Raw genomic sequence first — 6,624 nt, forward strand, 5'->3', positions numbered from 1 at the left:
GTCGCAAAGAGTCAGACATGACTGAGCGACTGAACTGAACTGAAACCATGTTATTTTAAACATTTTTAGGGATTGAATATTTATTTATATAGGCCTGGACCAGACTTCTGGGCAGAAGCTGTCTACTTTGAAGATGTCCTCATCTTCTCTTCCCGGCCAGATGGAGTCTTAGCTGTCCTGTTTCTATCTGAAAAGTAACTTAAGGTCAGTTAAGGGTTCACAAGTGTAATCAGGGGTCAAGAAATCAGTAATGGGTTTCCAGGCCACACCAGTATTAAGAAGGCTGGTACTCTTACTTTCTCCTGTCCATAAAGAGTGTGCCCTGTTTGAGAACTATAAAGGGGACAGGGAGCTGCTGGTTAGAAATGGGTACTGTTTTTACTCAGGAGTGGTATACCCAAGGTTTAACTCTTTTTAGCTCTACTGAAGAATGTGTAAACAGAAGAACTTCATGGGGTCTATCCCACTTGGGCTGCAGTTGATCTTCAAGGAAGTAATTTTTCCCAGTTTCAGGAGGACCCAATTCCCTGGGCTTCTGCACTGCAAAGGAATGTCTGTGGGAAACATTAATCGACTAGAGAATAAAACAGCACCAAGAAATCATACACATTTTATACCATCTAATCCTTTTACAATGTGATCACTTTCAAGACAGCAATAATACTTAGTCTTAAGGAAGGGTCTCCCATATAACAGTTCATAAGAGCTCAAGTGGCCCTTGCTTCTAGGGGCCACTCTTACCTTCAAAAGGGCAACTGTTAAGACCTCATCTCACGTGAAGTTGGCTTCCTGACAAACTTTGAGGGCTCCATCAAGCATGTAACTTCTATTGTAGCCCAAGGACCCTGGAGACCCCTTGAGTTACCCCGGCTATGAAATCGCCTCTGCTGTCACCTTGAATTGAAAGAGGCAACCCAAAACGAGGGCTAGTTTCTTTCAGTAAGGGCTTTTTACCTAGGAAGCGCTCTCTCTGGCGTGGAAAAGCTTCAGTTCATTCTGTGAAGGTGTCCACAAATACTAGCAAATATCTATAATGTCCCATAGCTCTTGGCATAACAGTAGTCTATTTGCCAATCATCTCCTGGTTCTGTTGGAGGTGGCCCAGTTTTAGGGTTGTTTCTGGTGCAAATCAGGCAGTTCTGTATTACCTTTTGAATGGTTCTTTGCATTTATGGACTAACAATAAACTTTTATAGCCAATGATAGGTTATATGCTTCCTATAATGGGTTCCTTGACGTAGTTGAGTATAATTCTTCCCATTAAATGCTGCAGTCTAAGCACTAGTTCCTGTCCTTTATATATCCAGCCTTCTTCATTTGTTACTCTTCATCATATAAGTCTCAAAAGTCAACATAAAATTCCCGTTCACCATCTCTCTCTAGATCCATTTCTGAAAACTGATCAGTCAGGTCAGGTCTAGGATACTATTCTTTCAATTATTTGTATACAATCGTGAACAGGTTCTTCTGTTGCACTGGGGAGCAGAGTGCCTGGGTTTAAAGCAGATACCTCCTTTAATGTTACATTCGGGTTGTCAAATAGTATGGCTTGATATTTTCTTAGCCTCTTTGAAGTACGCAAATATCTGCCCATTTGTTCAAGTAAAGGTTGCACACGGTGAGGAGTGTGCACAGTAGTAGGACTGCCCTTAGTGAATTTTTCAGCTTGTTGTAAAAGGTCACAGGTTGCAGCCACAGCCCGGAAGCAAACTGGCCATCCTTGACTAACAATATCCAATTGTTTGGAAAGGTAAGCTACTGGCCTTCTGGCAGTATCTAAATTTTGAGTTAGCACTCCAAGACTCACGCCCTGTCTTTCATGCACAAAAAGGTCAAATGGCTTTCTATTGTTCGGGAGACCAAGGGCTGGGGCTGTTGAAATTTTCTCCTTGATGGTATGAAATGACTCAAGGCATTCAGCAGTACAGTTTAATGGCTCATTGACACTTCTTTTGAGAGCCTCGTATAGAGGTTTGACTATGAGTCCAAAGTTAGGAATCCAAATACGATAAAACTCAGCCTTTCCTAAGAATCTTTTCAGTTGCTTTCTGGTAGTGGGTACGTTCACCCCAGCTATTGCTTCCCTTCGATCTGGCAACAGATTTCTCTGTCCTTTTGACAACTCAACTCCTAGATACTTTACAGTTGGTTGAGAAATTTGTGCCTTTTCTTTGGAGACTTTATATCCCCGGTCTGCCAAAAAGTTTAAAGTGAGGACTGTATTTTGGTCTGAAGCTTCCTTAGTTTTACTAGCAATTAGTATATTACCCACATATTGGAGTAAGATTCCTTCATTTAATTGGAGATCCTTTAAGTCCTTCAAAAAGGCCTCCAGAAAGATGGTGGTGGCATTTTTAAATCCTCGTGGAAGTACCGTCCAGCAATACTGCTGCTTTATGTTTGTCTCTGGATCATCCCACTCGAATGCAAACAGTTTCTGGGACTCAGGACTGAGGGGTATACAATAAAAGGCATCTTTTAAGTTCAGAACTGTAAACCAGCAAAAGTCTCCAGATAAATCTGTAAGCAAAGTATAAGAATTTGGCATCACTGAATGTATATCCTCTACAATTTGGTTGATAGCTCTCAAATTCTGCACAAAAAGATACTCTCCAGTCTCAAGTTTTTGTACTGGCTGGATAGGAGTGTTATATGGGGATTGACATGGTCGAATTAATTGGTATTTAAGAAAGGTGTTTATCAGAGGCTTTATATCTTCCTTTGCATCCCTTTTCAAAGGAGGCTGCTTTAACTTTGGAAAATGGGCACCTGGACGGAGTTTTACTACTACTGGGTCAGCTGTCTTGGCTCTTCCTGGTGTCCCATCAGCCCAAACATCTGCTCTTATCTTTTGTAAAATTTCTTCAGGGACATCTGACGGAGTCTTGTCTCCCAATTGTAATGGTGCAGCTTGGAGGGTGAATTCTTGACCTGGGAGTACTCTGGTGTCTACTTTTTCTGCTAAGAAACCCACTTGGTCATTTAAATTTGTTAGTACCTCTTGCCCTGATGAGGGACTATGACATTCAGGCTCACACATAAAGCTGTACTTTATAGATGTTTTCTCTATGTGACATTCGAGCCGCTGTAGAAAAGGTTTCTGAGCAACTTCCCCAGATACACCAGTGATGGACATTGTCTTGGGGGAGAGGGGGCCCCATCTGTTTTTGGGACACTCCCGTTTCCAGTGGCCCTCCTGTTTACAAAAGGCACATTGTTGTGGCCCAACAAATGGATGACCTTTTCGGTTGGGTTTTGGAGGCCCCTGGAGTCTTACCAGTGGCCGTTTGTTCTTTCTTGCAGATGTCCTGCTGGGTCTTGACTGGTTACAGCTAAGCAGAGCAGCCTTCCTCAAGATGCATTGCTCCTGCTTTTCTCGAATTTTGAGTCGGCCTCTGAACACTTCAAGAGCAATCTCAAGCAACTGAGACGTTGGCAACCATGGTCCCTCTTCCAGTTGCTGTAGTTTTCTTCTTATATCTGGGGCACTCTGACTAATAAAAGTTAAATTGACCAGTCCCATGTTATTTGGGTGTTCTGGATCAATATCAGTATATTTTCGGAAAGCCTCATGAAGCCTTTCAAGAAAGGTGTATGGGTCCTCCTCCTGCCCTTGCCTTACATTCTGGACCCTCTTGAAGTTGTTTGCCCCCTTTTGCAGTCCAATCATTAAACAATCTTTATAATGATCCAGCCTTGCTTGATCTCCTGGATCACTAGGATCCCATCCTGGCTCAGCTCCAGGAAGAGCCTGCTCTGCTGAAGTTCTGATTGGACTCTTTGGGTGTATCTCACGGAGCCTTTCAGCTTCCTGTCGGGCCTTCTCTAATACCATGCTGCGTTCCTCTGGACTGAGGAGGGTATTCATGAGGACCTGTATGGCAGCCCAGTTAGGATGAGAAACTGCAAAAATGCCTGTAAAGAGACGCTCCATCTTCCTGGGATCATCCTGATAAGATGGCATTTTAGCTTTATAATTAAATAAATCTATTACTGATAAACCGTGGTGCATCACCCCACATGCTCTGGATTGGCCTTGGTCATCTAAGCCAGCTGGGACCTGCCTTAACAGAAATGTCTTTGCCTGAGGCAGAGTGTTCCCTGGGCCAAACTGGGTACCCTGAAGGGGACAGAGAAGGGAGTCTGTGCCTTCGTGACCATCTGCTAAGGGCGAGTACAAAGCCAGACCAGCAGCCCGAGGAAGACTGGGAGACACCTTGGCACTGCCTGCAGGAAGGCCTGCTTCATAAGTCGAGGGAACCACCAGAGGTGTGGATGAAGGGGTTAGCGCAAGAGGTGGCGAGGGACGGGCTGCCGAGGGAGGCGCTGAGGGACCCGCTACTGAAGGAGGCGCTGAGGGACGGGCTGCCGAGGGAGGCGCTGAGGGACGGGCTGCCGAGGGAGGCGCTGAGGGAGGGGCTACTGAAGGAGGCGCTGAGGGACGGGCTGCCGAGGGAGGCGCTGAGGGACCCGCTACTGAAGGAGGCGCTGAGGGACGGGCTGCCGAGGGAGGCGCTGAGGGAGGGGCTACTGAAGGAGGCGCTGAGGGACGGGCTGCCGAGGGAGGCGCTGAGGGACCCGCTACTGAAGGAGGCGCTGAGGGACGGGCTGCCGAGGGAGGCGCTGAGGGACCCGCTACTGAAGGAGGCGCTGAGGGACGGGCTGCCGAGGGAGGCGCTGAGGGACCCGCTACTGAAGGAGGCGCTGAGGGACGGGCTGCCGAGGGAGGCGCTGAGGGACCCGCTACTGAAGGAGGCGCTGAGGGAGGGGCAGACCGTAGGGCTACTGCAACAGGTGGTGATGAAGGGACTAGACCATCATTTGACTTTGACTCAGGTAAAAGAGACTTTTTCTGAGAGTTTTCCCTCTGACCCATCGTGATCGTGATCGTGTTCTCATTAATTTCCTTATACCAATTTCTCCTCTTACATAAAGTCATAAATGATTGTAAATACTGGATTTCTTCCCATTTTTTCTGTCTCTTACAAAACGAGTCTAATTGTAAAATAGTATTATAGTTCAAAGACCCATTCTGGGGCCATTTTTCCCCTGACTCCAGCTGATATTTGGGCCAGACAGTGTTACACAAGTAAAGCATTTTCTTCTTTTTCATCGGCTTAGAGCTAACCCTTGACCAATCTTGAAGAACACTTTTCAAGGGAGTGTTGTCAGGTACGCTGTTACCATTCCCCATTTTAGAAGTGTTTTTTCCTTCAGGGTGACCACAGCAAAATGGCAGAATACAGATTCAATGAAGTTTTTCTGTGACCATCCAACTTAACCGTACTAGCCAATTCCTAACAAATGAAACAATCAGACACTGACAAAGAAAGTCAAGGGCCTGGGACTCTAATCCGAACTTTTGAGTACCTCAGCGGCTGTAAGCGTTTTCATTTTTTTGGCCGGCTCCTGGGATCTTAGTTCCAAGACCGGGAACTGAATCTCCGTTCTCCGCAGGCGCTGTAACCTTGTATACAGTCTCCCTTAGAGTGGGACGGCTAACCCATAATTCTGATGCTGTTAATAGACAATTTGGGCACAAGCGCGTTTTTACGAGGTTACTCACCCAAAAGATCCAGGAGCTGTTTCTTTCCCCAAAAGTGAAAGGAGCGCGGAGGAGCCTGGAGCGCCTCTGCGGCTGGAAGCAGCAACCCGACAGCCGAGCCTCTAGACAAATCGCGTCTAGGTGTCCACTCAGGGTCGGTGGCGAGGACCTACACCCAGCCCGGGGCTACAGGGCCTCAGCCAGAAGACCACACGGCCTTAGTCCGTGTGCGATCGCCAAAAATTCTTGTGGAGTAAGGGCTCACTGCCTGGGGCGCATAGAAGCAAATACTATGGCATCAGCTTTCGAGAAAAGAAAGAGCTTTGTTGCGAGGTCGACCAGCAAGGAGACAGGAAACTGGGCTGAAACCTGTCTCTCCGCGCCGCGGTTTGGGGCAAAATTGAAGGAGTTAGGGAAAAGTCAAACTCGGCACAAGCTGATTGGCTAGTTTTCAAAGCAGTCCATATATGGTTAACAAGGTACTACCGACCGAAGTCGGATTTTTCTTACTGAAGGACTTCTTGCTTCACCTGGCTAAGGGGTCCGATGGCAACCACTTCTATTGTTTGGGTTCCCTAGACTGAAGATTCTTGGTTCGGTGGTCATCCTGGAAACACGGGTTCCCGTCTTGCACATGCGCAGTACTGTCTCTATAAACCCTCAAGGTTTGATTAAGTGAAGTCGCTCAGTCGTGTCCGACTCTTTGCGATCCCATGGACTGTAGCCTACCAGGCTCCTCCGTCCATGGGGTTTTCCAAGCAAGATTACTGGAGTGGATTGCCATTTCCTTCTCCAAGGTTTGATTAATAAATAGCCTATTTAAAGAATCAAAACCAATTTAAACTGGTCAGTGTTTTACTTCCTGCTTCATTCTTTGAGGTGTAAAAATGTTTTCAGAGTTTTGAAAAAACATAATCTGCAGGTTATGAAAACTATAACTTTAAAAAAGTAAATTGTTTGCCCTTAGAAAAGATGGTTTCAAAGAACACACTTCCCGTACTCAAGACGATGACTTCACAGGGACTCCCATTCAGTACACGTTGCCCTTAAGAAAAATGGCAACCTTCTGATTTCTCTGC

At 46.3% G+C, this 6,624-nt stretch overlaps 1 protein-coding gene across 1 annotated transcript in view; it reads right to left on the reverse strand.

The window, feature by feature from the left end:
- The window catches only part of FBXO42 (F-box protein 42), a 112,001-nt gene extending 105,836 nt beyond the window's left edge, over positions 1-6,165 (reverse strand). The window contains exon 1 of the mRNA XM_061147999.1: positions 5,567-6,165. The gene's annotated coding sequence lies outside the window, so the exon portion shown is untranslated. The remainder of the gene's footprint in view (positions 1-5,566) is intronic.
- Positions 6,166-6,624: the final 459 nt, after the last annotated feature.

Source organism: Dama dama, chromosome 8 (genome assembly GCF_033118175.1).
Source record: "Dama dama isolate Ldn47 chromosome 8, ASM3311817v1, whole genome shotgun sequence".
Lineage (NCBI taxonomy): Eukaryota > Metazoa > Chordata > Mammalia > Artiodactyla > Cervidae > Dama > Dama dama.